Here is a 24,373-nt window from a genome sequence, read left to right as displayed (position 1 = left end):
TAGGGTTTTAGTGTGCACTATTTAAGTGCAACTAAAATTAATTCATTGAATAATGAATGAAATAATATTGCAAAATGAAAAAGAAACTCTAGCGTCCTCTCTCTCTCAAAACCATGAGCCTCCATTGGTGAGAGAAGAATTTTTCTTCCAAAGAAAAATTCTATAGATTTTCATTCCATAGTTGAGTGAATTACGTAGCTAAATAATTCCTCAATGTTGTTTGTCCCATCTTCGTGTGGATACTAGGAGTTCATTCCTATCTTGGAGTAGGAGCGATTCACATCAATCGGAGGAGCCTCCAAACGCAGGTATAATTCTGAATTTTTATTTTATACAAAACAACATGCATTGGGTATAAGTTTTCTTGGGTTCATGTTGTTGTTTTGGGGATTTTATTTTATTTTCGCTGCGTAAACCCCACCGACAACTAACAGCTGATATATTGAGATTTGATTGTATCCTGAGTATGCACCCATGAAGCTTAATAGTGCGTTAATGCGTTGTTTTAACAAACATGCAATGTGTAGCAAGTGCATTAGTCGCAAAAAGTAATAAAGTGATAAGTAGAGTATCGTTCCCACGAGGATTACGTGTTAAGCACTGATTTTCCTAGTTTTGTATCAAGTTGGAGTAAACAAAAGGTGTTTGGATTTGCGGGAGAAAAATCAAGCTAAAGTTAAAACAAAAAACTCGCAACGTAATTTAAAATCTAACTAATGAAAGCAATATCAATTCAAGAGAAATATCAATTAAAACAAAGCGGTTAGGGTTTTGACTTCACTAAGATTTTATGAATTAATGCACGATTTCTGTTACTTCTACATTCACATGCAAGGATTATAAATCGAATACCCTAACATGCAAAACATACCTTCTCAGGCTATGTTTTCCTACTTATCCCTATTAAGCTTCCACACCCAACAAATTGAAGGTTAATAGTTCCAAGTCTGTTAAGCTAAATGGAATCCTAAATTGATTTCATTAATTCTCAAACCTATCTCTAGTGTTTAATCAATCAATGGCAATTACCCTAAGAAGCTAATACATGAGTCACTTCTTAGTCTCATCATGCTCAATAAGTAATTTCAATAAAAACAAGAGTAATTACACAATCCATGCAATAGAATGTAAAAGCAACATCAATTTATTGATTAGACATTAAAATCCCAATTTTGATATCAAAACCCTAACCCAAAAGTGAGTTAGTTCATACTAAAATTAAAGCAAATCAAAATAAAAACTGTAAACAAAGAATTCAACATGATGGAATAACGAAAAGAGAGTAAGATCTTCCCTAATTGATGAACCCAAAGACTTCCAATCTTCAATTTCTCTCTTCTTTTTCCAAACAAAGTCAAACCCCTTCTAAAATGACTAAGTCCCACTTATATAGTCGATCCCTCAACCTAAGACTCTCTTAATACAACTAAAACGCATAGTTTTAATAACTGAAAATTGCAGACTTCGCCGCAGCGAGTTGGCTTCTAATTCACTATCTGACCTGAGAGTTTATCGCTGCAGCGAAGAAAGAACTTAGCTGCGGTGAACTTTTCTGAACTATTCTGAAATTATGAAACTACCCTCTGCTTGCTTCCTTGCTTGAATCTTCAATCTTTAGTGATCTCCAATAGGAACAAGCTTCATAATGCTTTGAATCCGCATTAGAACTTCCCTGAATCCTAAGATTCGCTTGCTTCTAGGTCCAGAAACTCAATTTTGCTCAGTATTTGCTCTAACTGCACGTTTTGGCCTGAAACATAAAATATATCAAATTAAGTTGCAATTCAGGCACAAACAAAAGAAGAAGTATCCAAAATCCAACTAAAAAGCCTAGATAAAATAGTATAATCCTAGGATTATAATGTGTTCTCTATTGTCACATTTTTAGTAGTGCGTTCTCTGCTGTCACATTGACTAATTGATCAATCCAGGATAGCGAAAAGCTGTCTTTAGAACAGGACTTGTTGAGATTAGTGAAATCGATGCAAGTCTACCACTTGCCATTTGATTTCTTTACTAGGACTGGATTAGCGAGTGGGTTGGGGTATTTCACTTTTCTTATGAAGTTTATATTCAGGAGCTTATCAACTTCATCCTTGAGCACTCTAAACCACTCAGCATCCATAGACCTCATCTTTTGCCTTATTAGGCGAGCCTCTGAGTCAATGTTTGGTCTATGGAACATCACTTCGAGGCTGATCCACACCATATCTGCTTGAACCTGGGTAAACACATCAAGGCTCTTCTATAGGAACCCTCTTAAATGGTCTACCACCTCGTTGCTCAGACTGCTCCTAACTTTTAGAACGCGAGTTAGGTCTTCCACATTGACAGGCACTTCTCATAGTTTTTTTGTCGACCCTACTGTGGGCTCTTCATTGTGAATGCGAGGATTTATGGTGTCCTCTAATGGTCCAGCCTTCAGCTCGAACTCAGTGATAATCATATTCTTTAGGAGTGCCCATTTTTGTGTCGCATGTATAGCTCGATAGTAGCACTCCCTCGAGTCTTCCCTACGACTCTTTATAACCCCAATGTTGTCCGGGGTCCAGAACTTGATTGTCTAGTATCGTACTGATGTAGCTACACTCAGGTCATCTAGGAGTGGCCTTCCTAAGATGACATTAAAGGCGGTCGGGCAATCGACTACTAAGAATTCTACCATCACTGTCCTTATATAAGGTTTATCCCCAACAATCATAGGTAGCTTGATTGTTCCCTTGGGTACTAGACTGTCCCCGCTGAATCCATATAGTGGCAATGGGCATTCTCTTAGATCCCTCTCTGTGAACCTCATTTCTCCAAAAGCCCCCAAGAAAATGATGTTCGTTGCACTGCCGTTGTTGACCATTACCAAGAGGATTCAAGCATTGTCAATCCTTATCATGATTACAATCGCATCATGATTGTGGCGAGGAAATTGGTCGCTCTCCTCCTTAATGAAGCCTATCACTTCACTTTCAGTTCTGGGCTGCTTTGGTAGTTTAACTTCACAATTCATTACTCGAAGAACCAAGTATATCCTAGCTTCTCGCGCATATTTCTCACAAGAATGCCTTAAACTTCCTTCAATGTTAGGTCCCTCGTAAATTATTCCCACCAATACATCATTGTTGTCCGTTTGGACTTGTTGGGTTTGATTGTTCTACTCGCTCGGCTTGTTGCAAGCTTAATTCTCATTAATGAACTCTTTCAAAAGACCTCTCCTAATTAGGTCCTCAATGGCGTCTTTCAGAACCCGACACTCATTAGTGTTGTGCCTGATATCTTGGTGACATCTGCAATACTTTTGGCAATCTCTTCTGCCTGGTGCCCTCCTCATTTTCTCTGGTGTGGGTATCTTTTTAGTCTCGTGAGAGACTTTATAGATGTGTGCTACTTCTTGTGTCAAAGAGCTGTATTTTTGCCGCGACACTATCTACACTGTGATCCTTAAGGAAATTCAAGAATTTCACCATGGCAAAAGAAAATTTTCGCCGTATACACCATGATCCTTAAGAAGAAATTTTCCAGATTTCGCCGTGGCATCGAGCAGTTCACACAAGAAATTCAAGAACTTCGCCGTGGTGAAGTTTACTCTTCACCGCAGCAAAACCCATTTTCTATATAAACTCACATCAATTCTCTCACTTTTCACGAGTGTCTAAAAAGCTTCCAAGAATAAAAGAATTTCACTTTCAATTTCAGACCTTTTCTAGTCAAATTTCTTTCGCCATTCCACACCATCACTTCCATAAACACTTAAACAACCTTCCCTTGCACCAAATCTAGCCAATTTTGAAGAAAATTTTGGAAACCCTAGGTTTTCGAAAATTTGGGGGTTTTGCGATTTGGAGAAAAATTGGAGCAATTGAAGGTTCATCAAGCTTGGGTGTGGTAAGATTTTGAGTTTTCATGCTTTTGTTTCTACAGATTTCATAGTTTGAATGATTAATCTTGAGATTTATGCATGAACTCGAAATTTTGATTTGACTAGCGTGTTTAGAGTTGTGATTCATGTTTGGAGTGTAAGAAGTGTTGATTTTGATTGATTTGTGGTTAAGGAGGTTTGGGTGTGTACTTGTGAAGTTGGTTGAGTGCATTTGGAAGTTTGGTGATTTTGGGGTGTGATTGTAGATTTTGAAAGTTATAAGGTGAATTGAGGAATTGATTCAAGGTTGTGAGAAGTGTGCAGTAGTGTTAGATTTGGCAGTTGAATTACTGATTTTGGTGGTAGATTGTAAAGAATATTATTGACAGAAAATGCCACTCAAAACTGTTCCAAAGTGTAAGGGCAAGCAGGTTGATAATAGATTTGTGAACGATAAGGCTAGGCAGTGATATGAAGTAGCAATTAAGAGAAAGGACAAGAGTTTTATTGGTGAGAGAGGGTTGACCAGTATCAATGCGAAAGATTGGGTCAAAGGGAGAGATTGGAGAATCTTTCTGCTAGAACCCAAGCATCTAGCCATATAGCCCATTGTAAAAGAGTTTTACGCGAACTTCCCTGAATGTGATCCTGGGCATGTGTATGTGAGGGGTATAAAGGTGCCATTTAGTGCAAAGATCATCAATGAATTCAACCAGATTGATCCAATTGAACGTGATGAGTACGTAGAATTCAAGGCTAAGGAGATTAATTATGATAAGATAATTAAGGTTATAGTAAAGCCAGGTACCTCTTGGGATTTCTTGAAGAAGGGAAAGAGAAGCATAAAAGGGACTAATTTGATGCCCATGGCTAGAATTTGGCAATACTTTATCTGTGCGAGGTTGATTCCAGAAACACACTACAGTTCAGTGGATTTTGAGAGAGTAGTCTTACTTTATGCCATTGCCACTGGAAAGAAGACGGATGTGGGTGAAATCATAATGGAGAATATAAGGCATGCGGCCAAACCAGTGAGACCCACCTTTGCCTTCCCGCATCTCATCACTGAGATTTGTATGCAAGCTAGAGTCAAGAAGGCAGATGATGAACCACTTCGTCATCCTACCCCAGTCCTCGACCAAGTCTATTTTCATAAGCTCCTAGATCGACCTACCATTGGAGGAGCCAGTTTAAGCTCAAAAAGACCAAGAACCACAACCACTGCCACAGCACCTACTCCATCATCCACGACATAAGAGTTGTTACAACAAATCCTGAAAAAGATAGACAGAATGGAAAGGCGTCAAGATTAGATGGCAGATCAGACCTGCACGTTGTATGAGATGAAATACCAGTGTTGCACCCATCTGGGCATTGATTTAGCCAATTTTCAATTGCAAGATTAGCAAGAGGAAGAGGACGACGATGATGATGACGATGACGATGATGATGACGAAGAGGATGCAGATGAATGAAGCCATGAATACATTTTGTTTTATTTTTATACAGTGGAACTCAATTATTTCTTGTTTTTACGTTTACTCTGCTTAGCATTCTTAGGTTTTAGGTTTAGTTTGCTAAGGTTTGAGAATGAGATGTAATTTTTCCATAATTTGTGAGGTTTTCTAACACATTTTGGACCCTTAAGTTAATGTGTTTTGACAGATATCGCTGATGAAAAAGACGATGAAAGGATGTCCAGATTTGAGCTCGCTTCGATCTTCATGGATTAATTAGGGGCGTCTCTCATACCTTAAGCTCGTTTTTTTTACTCCTATGTTCATTATTGATTGACATTGAGAACAATGTCATTTTCTGTTTGGGGGGTAGAGAAAAATTTTGAAAATTTTTGCATGTTTTAATTAACTTTTATCTTTGTGTGTTTTATTGTTTTTAGGTTGTGTGTTGACTTAGTTTGTTTGTGTTATTTTTTTTGCCTAGATGATTTTCATAAGTCCATGATGAGATTTTGATTGTTGGGATATTATTTATAGAAAATACAAAGCATTGTTTCAAGTTTAGGTTGAGGTTCGTTGAGTGGTTCAACCACCATTTTCATTCTTTCGGCATGCTTAGAAACATTTTATGTGGTTAGGTGAAGTCTTGATAATGTTGGTGGACTCTAGAACCTAGTTAAAAGTGCTTGAGGCCAAATTCTAGGATTAGACATTGTTGAGAAAATGATTTAGGCATTTCTAAGAACGTTTGAGCCTTTCCAGCTGACCCATGAATGAATCTTTCCCTAGTCACCCATTTGAGCCTTATGAGATTATCATTGCCTTATTTTTTGTGCAAACCAAAAAATTTCCTGTCCCTATACCCTAAACACTTTATCGTACCCTTTAGGAGAATTATGGACCTAATATATGACACAAAAGAGCTTGGAGAGGTGTGTGAATAAGTGATGGACCAAAATTCTAAGTTTGGGTTTTGCAAAAATGGCAGGACGAATGGGCAATAGACCTCAATGGTGTTATTATAAAATAAATAAATAAATAAATTTCTTTAGTTCAATTCAAAATCAAAAATAAGAAATGCATCAGTTTGAGGGTTGAAAAATGGTTGACACTTTGATTGGTGGCTGAGAAAGAAAGTGGAGATTGATGTAGCTATTGGTGTTTGCATGAGGAAAACCGAGTTCTCCTACTTTTTTTATCTTATCATTTTCCTTGGAGCCCACTACCCGAGCCTAACGTTACAAGCTTGCAAAGACCTTTTGATCCTTAGTGATGTCTAATCCACACTAGTGGAGAGTAGTTCGATTCTTAGGCTTATAGAGTCTACCACCATTTGAAAAACTATATATTTCTACATAAAATAATCCGGGAAGTCAGAAAGTGGATTGTTGTGGATTTTTGCAAGTGTACGAAATCGTAAAAGTAATAAAGTGTAAAATTATGGATATCGAACCCAAGGGAATTACTACTATCAATTACCAATTAAACTATCCTATTACTATTTGATCAATCCAAATTGTATCAAGAAAAATCTAAACTAAATTAACAATTGAAATTAAAAAGAGAATTGAACAGAGGACAATTAAAATAAACCTTTGTGTTAAAACAAGATGACTAGACCAAAGGCATAGACTTCACACCAACTCTTACTCATATGTATCGATCACTTATGCTAATTTTATTAAGCTCTTCCTATAGGTTAAACTCCCTAAATTTCCAATAAATTTCTCTCGAACAATTATCGAATTAACTCCTAATTACTAACTCAGATTATCTCTAATCAGATTTAAGCAATTGAAGATCATTACGCTCTGTGGAGTTTACCAAAACTTCACAAGTCGCGGTAACCTATCTCTAGCGTTCGCTCAACCTATGGTTTCACTACCATAGACCAACCAAGTATCATCTCTCAATCTCAACCTAGTCCATTAGTTCATTCAATTCAAGGGCCCTTAAGAATCAAAAGCATTATGTATAATAGTAAAACTTAGGAAGAATTCTTAATAAAAATTAACTAGCATAAATCAATAGATAATCAAGAGATTGGGCTACATCTTAGCCCTAGAGAATAAATTTAGTTCATAATAAACATGAAAGGAATAATCATCTTTATTAAACCAATCATCATGAGTTTATAAGAAAAGAACAAGAAAAACTTCTCTAAATTGTGAATCAAAGCTCCAGAACTTCTGTTACTTCTCTTCTCTGCAGATTTTTCTCCTCTTCTTCTCCCCCAAAGGATCCCCAAAATAATGCTAAAAGACTTCTATTTATATCCCACAAGGGTTAGGGTTTTATTTTTCTTAATTCTATTTGGTTTAGGACTCTTAACCCTATTTTCCTACCTAAAAACGGATAACAATTTCTTAACTGTCGTGACTGTGCCCCAGCACTATGCTATGGCATGGTAGCTACTAGAAAAATTATGTCATGACACTGTGCTATGGCACAGTAGCTACTGGCTAGAGTGTGCCGCGGCATTGTGTTGCGGCACAGTAATCTCTTCTTCTTCCCGCATCATTCTACTGTTTTTTAAAGATGGTGATTTTTGAACTTGATAACAATGAAATTTGGAGAACTGGTAAACATATGAAATGTAGGCCTTTGAATCATATTTCTAAAAGTAAAAGAATCGTCTTAATCTAAGTTCTAAAGCTCATGATATTCTCAAAAGACCAAGGCATGCTCAAGCTGGAACGTAATCTAGAATCTTCTCTTTACTTCAACTTCCATAACTTCTTCAATTCAACTCCAATTCCTAATCCGTTTGTTTCTACTCATCACTCATTCTGTTTTTGACATGATTCTTCATTTGAGAATAACATTTAAGCAATAGTAGCCTGAAAAACACTCAAGAACACCCGTGATCCCATAAAAGACAATTATGAAAATATTAAGCAACTTCACCAAATTAAGCCTAATTTCCCACAATTAATCCCCATAAACCACTAACTAAATGTGTATTTTCAAGCTCTTATCATGGATTGAAGTGGGGATTACCTACTTAGGGGACCGATAGAAAAAGATAGTCACTCAATTTATAACTTCTTGGAGTGTTAAGCATTTTCGTGTAATAATGTTTCAACAATTTTTTAGACTTGCATTTGCAATCAATTCTAGGCATCTCTTTTGTGTTTGATTTTGATTTTAAATTTTCTGCTACCTTCCTCATTTTGTTTTTGTTTTGTTGTTTTTCTTTAGTCTTATTTTGTGCCGGTATTTGATAATCCTAGGATTATACTTGTTAGTAAACGGTCCAATATACGCAGCGGAAACAAAACAAATATAATATAGAGATCGTTTACATGAGCCAACATCAAGGTATAATTTTACAATTCATATTAAATAAAAATCTGCAAGAAAAATAAATCTGACTTTAAAGAAAACAAACGCATATTGGAGGCTCCTCCAAATTTGTCGACGAATGTTTTGCTACCGATCCAAGTGTAGGATCGAACCTGCGTAGTCCACACGAAGACAATCTCAAAAAGAACCAAAGAGAGATTTGCTAGATCCTCTTTGGCTTCAAGATTAAGAAGAAAGCAAATCAATTGAAATTGATTTTTAGGCCAAGAATGTTGCTGCTGTGGGAGTGTATTGGAGTGGCTGCTGTGTGTTTTTTTTCAAAGGAAAAATCAATTAATTAATTAATTAACACACACACTTTACTTTTTATAGTTAATCAATTTGCCCTAATCCCATTATTCAACGACTTGTCTTTGAGGAAATCTCCCAGAAAAAACAAGGAAACACCAAATCGTTAGAGACACAAGCTGACCAGCATAGTTCAGTATAAGTCGTTTTATTTTCCAACTAAGAATAATTAAAACAGTTGGCTGAATTGAAAAAAAATTTATAAACCAAGACTGAAATTTTATAGTATGGGGAAACGTTATTGAACTTTTCTCTTGAAAAGATTTTGTTGTCGAGGGCTGATTTCAGCACAATGACTCAGCTCTTTGACATCATTATTGGTCATGAATCATGGTTTATTAATTAATAAACCACACATCCAATGTGGCAAAAGAGAGCCCTTCTAAAGCTCCAAAATAAAGTAATTTTAGAGCTAAAAAAAAAAAAGATAAAATTGTCCTACATGTCACTTAAATATGTATGTTTTTACCTTTGGATTTGGAATACCAATATAACAATTAATCTCTCTTTACATCATCACCAATAAAATTCAATCACATGATAACCACAAATCTTATGTATCAAAATAGAACAATTTTATGAGTTCTAAAATGTGTCACATGGCGAACAAACCGCATGGGTATTCAGCTTTATATATTAATTCCAAGGCTGGCTTAAGTGACAAGGGGAAAAAGAGCGACGGTTGTTATTCTAGATATATTAAATTATATAACACATTAAAATAATTAGATGAAGATAATTTCATTTATCCCCTGGGGTTTGGGTCTAGGATCCATATCTTGCAATATAAACTATTAAGAAAGAACCCCATATTCTAATACATGTTAACCTATGTAAGGGTAAAACGGATAATTTACTTGTTTACGTAAGGCAAATATGGGTAATTCATTCTTAATTCACTTATCTCTGTGTAAAAATATTGTGTCAGAGTTAAGATTTGTTGTAAATAGCCACCTCTTACCTAATTTTTAAAATATGAATATTGTTCCATATCATCTTCCACGACTAATCTGATTACTCATTGAGTTTCGAGGAAAGACATCAAGCTTTAATTGCAAGTATAACATATTTTTCAATATAAAATACCTAGTGTTTCCATGAATTATATGACATTTCACACACACACAAACACACACAAATTCGTGTATAAGATTAATTATATACATAAATAACCTGATAGATGCATAGGCCGAATGACTTACGTATACCCAAGGTTTACCGAAATGACAAGTTGGTACCCAAAAGGTTTGAAACGACAAACAGGTACCTTCCGTCATGTGCGGTTAGTGATTTCTGTTTGTTCATAGTGAAAAGATGATATTTTAGTTTTTTATAAATTTAAAAATATCTAAAAAGCCCCCTAGGTTTGCTAATTTAACTAAACACCCTCATATATAAAAAGTTTATTAAATGATAAAAACACCCCCACCACCTGCGGCCAGATTCCGGCCACCACCGTCAGAATCTAGCCAAAAATTGCGTTACGACACAAACCCGTTGGATATGTGTCGTAACGTGTCGATCTGGCCGTCGAGGCAGCAGATGGAGTTTTGCGGCGTTGACGGCCAGATTTGGCCTTTTTCTGGCCAGATCCATGGCTGAACTAGCCGAAAAAGGCCAGATCTGCGTCTAGATCTGGCCATCGTGGCTGCAAAACTCCATCTGCGGCGTCGATGGCCAGATCTGGCCTTTTCCGGCCAGATCAGCCACGGATCTGGCCATAAAAGGCCAGATCGACGCGTTATGACACCGATCCGATGGGGTCTATGTCGTAACGCAATTTTCGGCCAGATTCTGGAGGTGGTGGCCGAAATCTGGCCGCAGGTGGTGGGGGTGTTTTTGTCATTTAACAAACTTTTATATATGGGGGTGTTTAGTTAAATTAGCAAACCTAGGGGGTTTTTTAGAAATTTTTAAAAAACTAAAATATCAAACTTCAAGGGCATTTTAGTCTTTTCACTGTTAACAAACAGAAATCACTAACGGCACATGACGGAAGGTACCTGTTTGTCGTTTCAAAACCTTTTGGGTACCAACTTGTCGTTTCGGCAAACCTTGGGTATACGTAAGTTGTTTGGCCTAGATGCATAAAATGTAAAATAAAAAATAAATTGACACCAATTAATAAATTAAAATAGGTGATAATACATAGCAGTAGTCATTTAGTGGTCGTACAGTATAGCACAATATTATTCTTCTAATAAAGTCACTAATGGACAAATAAACGAGGGCGGGAGTGGCTGTCGAAGGGAGGACTGAGCACCACAGCCACGCCTATGATTACCACAATTGTGGGATCGGGAGTTACGCTTGTTGGAAGAAGAGCCAGAGGACCCGAATGATTGTGATGAGTTGTGAGCAGCAACCTACAACTTGAGTGGACAAACTCAAGTGCTTCTGTTGAAGGCGTTCTTCCTAAACTAGGAGATCATTCAAGTTATCAAATGTGGAAGAGGTCTACAAATACAGAGAGTTGATGAATCCTTGATACTCAGAACCCAATCCATCCACAACGTACTCAACTAAGTTAGAATTTGGAATTGGGGAGCCAACTACGACAAGGGAGTTAGACACGAACTTGGCTTCAATGAGATAATCAACCATCATCTGATCGACAGTCTTCTGGAGTGTACGCAACCTCTCACGAATAGACCATAGGTGAATGCCAAAGAGAGGATTCAGTTAGCAGTCAAGAAGGGCCTGTGCTTCAGTAGCAGTGGTGCATGGTAATAGCAAGGATTGAACAATAGAAGGTGAAACAGTGGACTTGATTTAATCAAGGACCAAGCGATCAACCCTTAACCAATGATAGTGAGTCGGGTTAGCAATATTGTCTAGAAGAAAGGGTGTTGGAGGATGCGCATTGCCAATAATCAATGACTGCAGGTCATGAATGGCGAGGACATCAAGAATCTGAGACTTCTAGGCGTGAAACGTGTCACGCACCATGAGGGACGAGAAGTAGCTGCCAATGTTAACAGAGGTGGGTAGAGATGTTTGTGACAACAGTAGTGATGAGGGAAGAGAACCAATCGCAAAAGGAAGCATTACCTGAGATGAAACAAGCGGCTTCAAGAAGTGTTGAGTGATGAAATTGCGGATTTATTTTGTGATTTGGGGGTGAAATTGTAAAGAATTCAAGGTTTAACGCATTATTTAAGATGAGTTTCCTTACTGGTTTTGTTATCTTCCAGAATCACAGATTTTATTGCGCTTCAGGTATTCATGTGCAAAAAGATGGATTATTCATGCTTGTGTTGGTGTTCGGGCATTTGGACCCGTCGAGTGAGGATAAATCAAGGAAAGCGGAAAAAGAGTGAAATTTCAAAATTGCGTTGCAACACACTTTTCTGAGCCACGACGTGAAGATGGTGCAACTCAGATTGCACCCCAGCACATAAATCAAGGCATCACAGCTCAACGTCGGCAAAATTCAAACTACGGTGCAGCTCAATTTAACCATGTCGCAGCGTGATAGGTTTTTTGTTGAAGCAAAAATTGCCTAGAGCAGTGCCGCGACGCAATTCAACTGCGCTACGGTGCAAATCGTGATATTTAGAAAAACTCCATATTTCCAACCGTATTTTTGGCAACCAATATTTACAAGTTTGCCATTTTTCCCTAAAAACTATATAAAAACAACTTTAGTCCGATTTTTTTATAGTTTTAGGTTTTCAAAACACATTTTGTAACTTTGGGAAGGAGTGATTGATTATTTAAGGATAAATCTTGATCATCTGGAGTGGATTTCAAATCCAAATGTTAATGGGTGAGATCAAGGTTTGTTTCCTTTTTATTATTAGTAGCTAGACTCTTTCCTAGTGTATCTAATGTAATCTAATTAGACTACTTTATGTTTATTGTTTAATCAAATGTTTTATTGATCCAATGATATATTAGTTTTGTTCATTTATGTTTATTGAGTAGATTAATCATTATTATTGCATGATTGCCCTTGATTTATGGTTGAATGGTTGTATGAGTCAAGGTTAGGCTACACGCTAGTAGCTAACCTTGAATATCTCTTGATCTTTGATCGTGTTCAATAGTTGATTGATTGACTATATGAGTTGGAGTTAGGCTATACGCTACTAGCTAATCTCAAATTGCTCTAGTGAACAATTGATTTATGTCTATGCAATGCCCTCGACAGGTGTAAGTTGGTTTGTATTCGTTTTTGGTACTTTTGTGCATAATGGGTTTTTGTTATTTAGACTAGGCTACACACCACTAGCTAGTTTGGATGATGAAAACACTAGGTTGATTCAGTTGGCCACGACATGAGCTTACCTTGGTAAGTATCAACCCTAAGATGGATCGAGAAACATCGGTTAGATTAATAGCATAAAGTAGGATAATTATGGTGGAATTGGATACATTAGACCATTTGTCATTGTTTGGGCATTTGTTTAGATCTCGTTTTTTATCTTAATTGTTATTTTTAGTATTTTTGTTATTCTTACTTGAATTTCAGTTAATTTAGATTTTATTAAGTTGTTGGTTTTTTTTTTTTTTTTTTTTTTTTAATTATCTCATTTGATTTCATTATTTCAATTGTTTTTGCACAATATTATATTAATTGATAGCTCTACTATCTGTGGGATCAACCATTACTTATGCACTTTACTGTAATAGCGACTCGTGTACTTGCGAAAGAATTAAAGTTATTTTTAACTGAACAAAAAGTCAATGGCTAAAGAGAAACCTTAGGGAGGCAAGACTGGCATCGTGGGTGACAAGAAGCCCAATGACGAGAAAAAGAAGCCGCCTGTGGAAAGAAATGAGAACGGTGGTGGGATTGATGACTAAATGATTGAAGATGCTGTTTGGACGGGGAGGAGGGTGCCAGAATCGGTGACTGGGGTGATCACGGTAGTAGCAGGTGAACTTGAAGCGGCCATGGGAGATTGCAGGGGTGTGGGTGTCACTTCTCAAAGCTTGGGGGTATCCAGTAGAAATGTCGCGGGAGAAAAAATTGGCTAGGCAATGACAGATCACAGGAAAACAAATCTTTAATACAAACGAGAGAGTCAACGATACCATGATTTTCAATACTTTTGTCCTTTGTCAAGTCTTCAATGAGTTTTTTATGCAATTCTTCCAAATCTAGTTTCCTGTCTTTCTTAAAAGGAATTGCTCCTATGCTTATTTTTATGTACCTTGAAATAAACTAATTTTTCGCAAGGTCTTGGTCTACTTCCATATATGTTGATCAAATGCAAATTTTCTACATCTATTCATAGTATGCTTCACTAATATAATATGCTTTAAATAGTACATTTGATGTGCATGCACCTCATAACTTTCTCAGCAAGATATTAAGAAAGTTCTTTGTAGTTTCTGGGTTGATCAGTGTTCGCTATTGAACTTATTCTTCCTTTTATTTCATACGTACTCTTATAGTATACAGCATATAATAAAAATGAAATTTACCATAATATCTTCTTTTTTCCTTTTTAGTAATCTTAATTTCTTATCCTTTTCCTTTTTATCATTCTTCAGCTTCAAGTAATTTCTAGAATAAGTATACTTAGTGCCTGCTTAAAGTTTCGATGTATAAGCCACTTAAATTTGAGGATCAAATACTTAAGTTCCTTTTGTTTTAATGTCTTTTTCATTTAATAAATAATCTTTTAAAATTTCTGTTGTTATTATAATTGGATTTAAAAGTAACTTTTTCTTTATAAAAACAGCACCCAATCCCATACTCTTACCTAGTTTGTAAAATATGAATTCTACTATTCTAGAAAGCTTTTGTATATCATTTTCCACACCTAATTTGATTACTTATTGAATTGCGAGGAAATAAATAAAACAGAATTGCTTCAAATGCATATACTTTCACAACCTATTTTTTCAATAAACAATGACATTTCATTCAAGACTTAGATCTATAAAAATTCTTATATACTCAATAAATTCTCTATGGGGGCCTTAAAATTTTAACATGCAAATGACTACTCCTTAACTTTGATTTTGTAATATATGAAATCAATAATATTTTATTTATACATTAAAAATTTTAGAATTTATACATTATCATATTATATATATATATATATATAGAGAGAGAGAGAGAGAGAGAGAGAGAGAGAGAGAGAGAGAGAGAGAGAGAGAAGCAAGGAATGAGAATTGCTTTCAAAAAGCACATGTCACCAAAAACCCTCAATATGATCATTTTGATCAAAACCTTTATTTATTTATCTTTTAATTGATAAAAAAATTAACCAATTTGTCACTTAAAATTAGAGAAACTGGGATGTTTTGTATGAGATACACGTTTGATTACACTTCGTGATCATTCAATGAGGAACACACTATGTTGGCATAAAACTATTTCTTATTTATTTAAATAATAATTATTAATTATATATATTCTCGTAAACATCTAAGTTAAAAAAAATTAATTACAATCTAAACTATAATCAATGAAGATACGATAAAATAAAGAATGAAATATCAATTTAAATAATATATAAAAAAATGAAAAAATAAATAAGAAATTATAGAATAATATATCTTGAAATTTGAATGAAACTCTTGTAGTGACTATATACGAACAAATATATTCAAGATCGATGAATTCTAAATTAATAAGTGGTTAAAATATATTATTAAGGAAATATTTTCATATGTATTATTTTAAAGAGTGATGCTATTGGTTAGTTGGTATCCCATGTTTTATCTTTTTAGAGCCCAATTATTATAAAAAATTTAATTACAAACTTATCACTTATTAAAATTACTAAACAAGATATAAAAGAGTTGTAAGCCCAATAAAGTTTTATAAGTGAGTCCAATATTAGCAGCCCATTTATTAGTTGTATCTATTAATGCAATTGGAGAAGATAGTAAAAGATAATGTATAGTGTAAATTATGGCGAAGCTAACAAAGTCAAAAAAAAAAAAAAAAAGGAAAAACAGCCCCATGTCTTTCTTTCTCTTTAACTACATTCATCCCCATGTAAAGACATTCTCAACTGACCCAATTTCTGTAGGAAATTAGTGTTATAAATTAAAATATTTTTATTATAGAGAGAGAGATCCAAATTAAAGCCTTAGGATGTAACCACCCAAAAAGACTCCCAATTTAACAATCCTTTGTTGTTCTCAGATTCACCTTCCTTGCACCTACCTACCAGGCCTTTGAAACTTTTACATTTCCATTCATATCCTCTTACCTGTATGCATCATCTTCATGTTCTTCAAGATCTAATTCCCTTTCTTCTACCTCTTCATCCAAGTACTCATTTTCGATCTCTTCTTCTTGGTAGCACTCTTCAGAGTCTTGATAAAATGGTGTATAAAATGATAGTCGAAGGCGGCCATGGCTTCTTTCAACTTGAAAGAGAGAGCGTGTAGGCGGTGCCTTTGTAGCTTTGATAATTAGCCGCCCATATTCGCGGTGGGGTCTGACTTGAAGAGTTTCTATTAGATCTTGAAGAACATGAAGATGATGCATAAATGGAAGAGGATATGAATGGGAATGGAAAAGTTTCAAAGGGCTGGTAGGTGCAAAGAAGGTTAATCTGAGAACAACAAAGGATTGTTAAATTGGGAGTCTTTTTGGGTGGCTACATCCTAAAGCTTTAATTTGGATCTCTCTCTCTCTATAATAAAAATAGTTTAATTTATAACACTTTTTGTCCTCTATAAATCTCTTGTTTCGAAACAAATATGCTTGTGGTGGTAGGTAGTTGTTATCGTTATTTGAAGATGCTTGCTTTCCTCTGGTTCTCTCTTCCTAATTGGGAGCCATTGGAGATAGTTTGAAGGAAGCCCGAATCAGCAGCAGAAGAGATACTGTCAGATTTTTTGCCATTTCTTGAGAATGGTATTTCTCTTCAAGTTGTTTGTTGTTGGAATCTATGAAACAGGATTTAAAGGTTAATTCAAGGGGTAGAGAGAGAGGGGGCGTTTTGGTGAACATAATCTGAGCCTTAGCGTTCTTGGCTCAAGTTGAGACTCTAGACATGACTGCAAACCTTGGCACACAATTGTTGCCATAAGGATGGGTTTATGTTAACAAAAATTTCAGTAACAAAAAGACACAAAGATCACTAAAATTCCGCGATAAAGGATGTATGGAGGCAGAGGAAAAACAGAGGATTTGGGCTTTCGGATAGTGATAAAAAGATTGGTGGTGTGTTGTTGAGAGAAAATAGGGAGGAGAGGAAGAGGAGATTGAACATGAGGGACAAGTGAAGGGTGGGGTGTGGATTTGTAGTGCCAGGAGGTGCAGCATAGAGAGAGCATTTTTACAGCACTTGAATTATACAAATTATTAACTCTGCCACACACTGCAAAAGAGAATAAGGAAACAAAAAAGTGGGAAAGAGAAAAATACCCTCTTTCTATTTTTATTTTTTATTTATATTTTATGATATTGACTTTAATGATAGAATTGAGATTTATAACACTAATTTCCTACAGAAATCTCCTGTGGGTAGAAGTAATTGGGTCAGTTGAGAATGTCTTTACGTGGGGATGAAAGTAGTTAAAGAGAAAGGCAGACGGGTGGTTACCATACTTTAAATGGTTTAGTTAAAAGTTGAATCAATGGGGAAAGACAAAAGAACTTTAGGGTTAATTACATTTTATCCCTATGGTTTGGGTTTATTAACATTCAGGACATATTTATTTACTATCAAAATCATCCTCCTGACTCACTGACGTTAATATGAAACTAACAGATGAATGGCATATTTGACTTTTCAATAAAATATAAAAATAATTTATTAAAAATTCTGAACGAAGCCAGGATTCAAAAGTCCTCTCTCTCGTCTAGTTTAAGATTTTCGTTCTTGTCAATCCAGCCTGTTCTTGGGTACAAGTTCCTCTTCTCATCTATTTCTCACCTGAAATTGTTTGGAATTGTTATTTTTTATTTTGAGTTTCTTCTGTCGGGCTTGGAATTATTTTGTTTTTAACATGGATTACTAGAGATTAAACGGGGTTGTGCTGATGGTGTTTTTTATTTTGTCCATCTCACTGATTTTTTTTTTTTTTAATTTTAAGATGAATTGATGAAGAGGAAAGTTGGTTTACGGGTGAAAATGATGGACAATTTTCTTTGGATATTTTCATATTTTCGTTCTGGCATGGCCAAATTTTTGAGAAGGTAATGTTCTTTTAAATTCAACAATTTCTTTTTTTATTATTATTTCAAAATCTTTTTAAGGATAATTTGTTTTGACTCAGAAGTTTTTAAGGGCATTTTTATTCTTTGTCAATCAACCTACTTATATAACATCTGGTAGTTTCAAGGACTGGTTTGCTAGTAAAAAATAAATGTATCATATTTTTTTTATTTTTATTTTTATGATCGGGTGTTTAGGTCAGGTTACGTATACCTCAACTAATTTCCCAAGATCTTGAAATTATCGGCCAGATACGAGCTCTAGTGGTCACTCTTATTAATAACCGTGAAAACTTGAACTTAAAAGATTACCTTAGATTCTATTTTTACTTTTTTATCTTTAAGAGACTCAAACTTTAAATATCATGAGTTTTGAGTTTTAGTTAACCTATAAGTCAGGCCCGTCTGAGTTTTTTCCGTACGGGAAATTTTGGCTAATTTTCCTCCAGTTTGTCAACATCTTTAGTTACCTTCCTTGGATCAAGAAATTCAAGTGTCAAAATTAAATAATTTATGTAACACATTTATCCCTTCAATACATTTTAAATTTATAAATTTACCCTTATTATAATCTTTAAAATTCAAATTTGTAATCCATTTTAAATTTGTAATCCATTTTTCCTTGGACCCTCAATTTTATTGGGGATTCGAGCTGATTCACTATTAAGTTCCAATTGATCCACCGATTTGCATTTCTTATTTTATACCATTTTCTCCATCAAATTCAAACATTTAAGGGTATGTTTGGTTGAGAGTTATATAGGATTATTGAGTTAATGTCATCTTATATTACTTGATTACCACATTTGGTTGTCAAGTAATATATGATTCTGGTAATCTTCTAAAACTAGTAGTAATTACTATTGGTAATCCTCATTTTCTTAAGTATTTTAAGGTTACTTGGTAATCTTATTTTGTTACAATTTTACCCTTAACTTTAAAATTTTTTTGGACAATAATACTCTTGTTTTAAAAACAATTTACAAAAATATTAATAAACTCTTTCATCCTTATATGCAAAAATTTTAGGATATAAATACCCCTGGACTTTAAAAAAATTACCCAAGGGTGGTGGCTAAATTTGGCCATCATTGCCAGCAGCCGATCGACTGGATTTGGTTGGTCGTGCACCAATCTAGCCGTTTCTAGGTTTTTGGCTGTTAGCGACTGCTAGATCTATCTTCAAGGTAACATAATAAAAATACAATAATGCTAAGTCCATAACCCAATCTCACAACCTTCTCTCACAACTCTCAACGTGGTAGCTCGTCATTAATTAGCTCGCAAATGGGCAAGTGGGACCCATACAAGCAGACGAGACCCATTTTGCGAACTAGCCATTAGGTATTGTGATATTAAGTTGTGAACGTAGTATTACTCATAAAAATAATATTATATTAATATTTAAAAAGGAAGACAATTTAATAAATTATATAACATAAGTACCAATTTATTTCTCTCAACCAAATATATTAATATAACGTACTCACTAATTTAACATATTAATATAACATACCTACTAATTTATTCAAATCAACCAAACACATTCTCTTAAACATTCCTAATAATTTTTAAGATAATTTATATTTCCATTAATATATCATTTTCAGTAAAGATACCCTAAGGGGGCGTTTGGTTCAGGAATGTTAGATTGCTGGGAATGTTGGATTACTGGAAAGATAGATTACCTTGGAAGATTATTGGGAATCTTTAAGAAAATGTGTTTGGTTAGTTGGTGGGTATGTTATTTAAATTACTAAATTGTCCCCCTTTTAAATATTAATATAATATTATTTTTATTATTAATTTTTGAATAATTTTTTTTAACCCCCAATATTTTAGATTAGCTAAAACACCCCCGCTTATGTAAAACTTTAATTTATGACGAAATCACCCCCACCTCCTGTCGCCGCCTGCCGCCACCGCAAACCACCGTCGAAAGTCTCCAAAAGCCTTTGTGAGTACCTCACCGTGACCAAGAGGCTCCGAAACGGCCATATTGATGGCCAAAAACGGCAATATCGGGCTAGCCACCTATATGGCCGGAAACGGCCATATCGAAGCCTCCCAGAGTCTCCCACCGAATCTCGTTCTTTTTTAGGGATTCCAGTGATTTTTCGGCAACAGTCCATGGTGGTTGGCCCGCTGTCGGCGATGGTAGCTTGGTGGCAGTGGTGATTTGTAAATTATTTTAAATATAAGGGTATTATTGTCTAAAATTTTAATTAAACAAGAGTAAAATTGAAATAGGATATTAATGTAAATTTGTTTTAAAATAGGGGTATTATTATCCAAATTTTTTATTAATAAGAGATAAATTATATAAAAAAAAGATGACTATGGTAATCTCAGAATATCTAAGAAAATAGAAGTAATCAGATTACCTCTGATATTATCAGTAGTAACCACTATTGAATTTAAAGATTATCGATATCTTATATTACTTGACAATCAAACATAATAATCAAATAATATAAGATGACATTATTCAAATAATCGTGTATAAGCTCCACCCAAACACCACCTAAATATAAACTTAACTTTACCAACGTGACTCCAACTAATACCGTGCACTTTATTGATAATGTCGGATGGCTGCATATTGGTCAAAGGTTGCGGCTCCATTTGTACAGCGAGGATTGCAGAAACTCCCCAGATTGGCCATGTGCAGATTACGTGTGGGTAAAACTTTTTGGCTTTTAGCTTTTGTAACCTTTGTTATTGTTCATGGTCCCCGCCGTGAATTGGAAGTTAGATGTGCAGACTCCATTTTTGGGTCAATTAGATTCCAAAATTTAAACTGCCTGAATTCCATGTGCTAAAAAACATTGATACCCAATCGAGTACTCGTGTTTTTAGTGTTTTTTGGTATGCCGAGTAAATACAAAAAGGCGTTTTCAAATTTGCTTTATGATATTATATATATATATATTATATATATATAAATGGTAGCTCCCCCCATTATTTTCTTAGCGTTTCTTCATTTAGTTTCATCCCAGAAAGAGTCTTCTTTGCCGCACTAGAAGATTGATTTCTATATTTTTGTTCATTTATCTAGACCTTTTTCTCTTCCTCGCTACTGATATATTTCACCTTCCATTAAGAGTCTTTGACAGGCCTTCGGTGGAAGCAATTTTTGTTGCCTTTCTAGTCGTCGGTGTTTCTGCGTGAGTAGCTTAAAGCAAAATAGCAATTTGAAAAGCTTTTAAACGAGAGTGGTGACATAAAAGTTGAAGTCTCGAGAGATGGCAGGCGCCGAAGCGTGTTGATCTTTGAAGTTGTGGGTGATGTTGTGTGTTTGAGAATTGAAGATAATGGCTTGTTTCGAGAATCAGCAGTTTGGCATATCACCGTGAAAGTGACCATGTTGAGAGCGACAACAAGAAGCCTTTTCTTGCTTTCTGGCGCAGATGGTGACAGAAGTTATGTTTCTATGCTGGTCACTCGTGCAGGCATGAACACAACAAGAAGAGAATGATGCTCCATAAGCGTTGCCTTGAAAGTTGGATTACCTGTAGATTGCCACAACAACCTAACATCCTATACCAGAAGATTAAATTGGCTGTGACCAATTGATTTTAGATGCTATATATGGTCAGTCAAAGGTATTAGAATCATCAATTTTTTCTTCACCGAACTCAGTAAGTTACTCTCAGTTCACCCAATAAACTGACAGTGCCTATTTATTTTGTGCACATTGTTGTGACTCAGCCCATATGGAGTCTCAGCTTATCCAACATGGTCAATTTCATCATTCAGCTAGATTCATCCACCTGCAAGGAGTTCCTATTCAAGAATAACACATCAGTCGGAATCTGATCACCAATTCTGAAACACACAACATCACCACTACAACTTCAAAGATCAACACACTTCCTCTCATACTTCAACTTTTAGTCACCACTCTCGTTTAAAAGCTTTTCAAATTGTCTACTTCGCTTAAAGTTTCTCACAGAAGAGAGCAATTCGACTAAAAGACAGCAAAGAAGTATGCTTCCACCATCATCTGCAGCCCATAACTTGGCGTTTTGCCAGAGGGCTATCTTGTTTGTTACGCAGCTAGGTGGATAATAAAATTTGAATGATGTAATCCAAATTGTGATTCATTTCAACATTTAATTATCTGCAAGTTCATAAAACGTTTGAATAATATAAGTGTTTAGAAATGTTTTGTGTTCACTGGGTTTTTCATTCCTTAGTTATTTCCTTTCATATTCTCTCTTTTCTTTGAATCCAAAAAGGAATAAAAAGAATGATTAAATGTTAGAAAAACTGATTAAAACCTATAATGAATTCCGGTTTAGAGGCCAAAGATCGCTTCTTGAGACAATCGAAACCTCCCACTTGGGCAAGATTTCTGGCAATCACTATCTTTGGGATTCAACTAAGCCATACTCAATACCAACCTAGTGTATTTGCATTATACTCTCTAGGCGTCGCACATAGCTTCCCAAGGTGGTGGATCCGGGTGTCCGCTCAAATCCTATGGAACCGAACCGTAATAGACCGATTCCGGTTCCTAAAACTTGGAACCAGAACCTGAAACCACAGGTTCTGGTTCCATTCGCATTACCCAGAAATTACGATTATCTCTTATTATTCACAAAAATAACAAATACACCCCAAAATTATAATACACCCCCAAAAGTTTATAAAATTATAGTTCAATCTTGGTTCCTACCCGAATACCCGGTTTCGATTTTTAGTATCAAACTGACCCTGTGAGCCGGTTCTCGATAGGAACCGTATTGGGTACCCATCCTTCCATTTCATATTTTTGATAAAATTATCAAATATCAAAACCATTGATTAATCAATCTAGATTAATATAAATTTTGATAATAATTATCTTATAATCCAATAAATAAATACTATCTAAATTATATTTAAATAATTATATAATTTTTTAAACATACCCTTTAACCATTAGGGCTAGCTATATTCAGGAAGTATTATGTTAAATTATAGATGTACCTATTATATTTGTGCAATTACTTTGGTCTATTGAACTTGTAAGGTGTTATGTGCTCATGAGGATTAGAAAGACCTCTAATATGGCGGGATATCTCAAATACTTAAAAAAAAAAATTTGAACATTATCTTACACTAAAAAGAGTAGTTAGGAGATAAACTTTTTGAGTCAAAACAAAGGATAATACAAGGAAAAGTTTATGATTAATAGGGAGGAATATGACAGCTGTGCTTATTTTAGCACCCTTTGATGTAGTGGTTCGTTGAAGAATTTTACAAGAAAAGCTATTAATTAATAGCTGCAAATATTTGGTACCTACTTGGTTATCACCTAAAAATTTCTAACTCTAAGGTTAACCATTATCAAAAAGTTTATTTGGAAATAGAAAAGGTGAGTCAAAAGCAGCCCTCTGCCCTCTGTGTCTCTGACAGAGACAGACCACCAAATATATATGTCAGTTTTTAATTGGTTTGAATTGTCTAGTTGACTTCTATTATGGTAGTATTATTTGCAATTGGGTTTCATTCAGTGTTCTTGTTTTTCTGATAGCTGACTGAAACACCGAATCTAGTGGTAGGTACAAAACTTTGTATCTCTTGATTACATAGTGAGCTAAGACCTAATTTATAAGAGCAATAAAGTTTGATTTCAATCCATCTTACAACTTATTTATTTGCTCTTCATTCCATATATATATGGTTAATTTGTTGTATATAAACCTTCTAGTCGAAATGTTCTCCATCTATGAAAGAAAAAATACCCACGACGAGTATAACGATTAATCCAACCACTATAGCAAGTGAAATCCCCGTCCATTTCAATACTCAGGAGCTGCACAAAGTGAAATCTTTTACACATATAAAAATTGCCTTCATCTGCTCCTTTGACCATTTTTTTTTTCCAATTAAGTTTGTCCGTATTAAGATACTGAATATAATTATAATATTTTTCATTGAGTTCTCATCAAACTAAATTATTTTACCTAGCGTTAAATTCTATCTACAATAATTTACTATTTTAGAAAATTTTCTTATCAGGGTTTTTTTATACTTGGTAATTAGTTTTTAAGATTTAAGGAGGTTTAATAATCTCAAGAGGATTTATAGTACCAAATTATATGTGAAATTGAATAATATATAATTTATAATAATAGTCTTCATTCCTAGGAACTACTAAATAACCTAGCTTGGAGCTAGTAATAGTCAAACACAATACACTAAATCTAAAATGAAAACAAGGGAGAGTTAATCCATTTATAAGCGGATAGTACCGGAATTGAGGAATTCATGGGAAATAACCCT

At 34.9% G+C, this 24,373-nt stretch overlaps 1 pseudogene; it reads right to left on the bottom strand.

Moving 5' to 3' along the window:
* Positions 1–16,019: 16,019 nt before the first annotated feature.
* LOC116122074 lies at positions 16,020–16,968 on the bottom strand (annotated as a pseudogene).
* Positions 16,969–24,373: the final 7,405 nt, after the last annotated feature.

The sequence above is a fragment of the Pistacia vera genome, unplaced genomic scaffold (genome assembly GCF_008641045.1).
Source record: "Pistacia vera cultivar Batoury unplaced genomic scaffold, PisVer_v2 Contig131, whole genome shotgun sequence".
Classification (NCBI taxonomy): Eukaryota; Viridiplantae; Streptophyta; class Magnoliopsida; order Sapindales; family Anacardiaceae; genus Pistacia; species Pistacia vera.
Note: the sequence above shows the minus strand (reverse complement) of the source record. Positions and strands in the feature narration are given on the sequence as shown.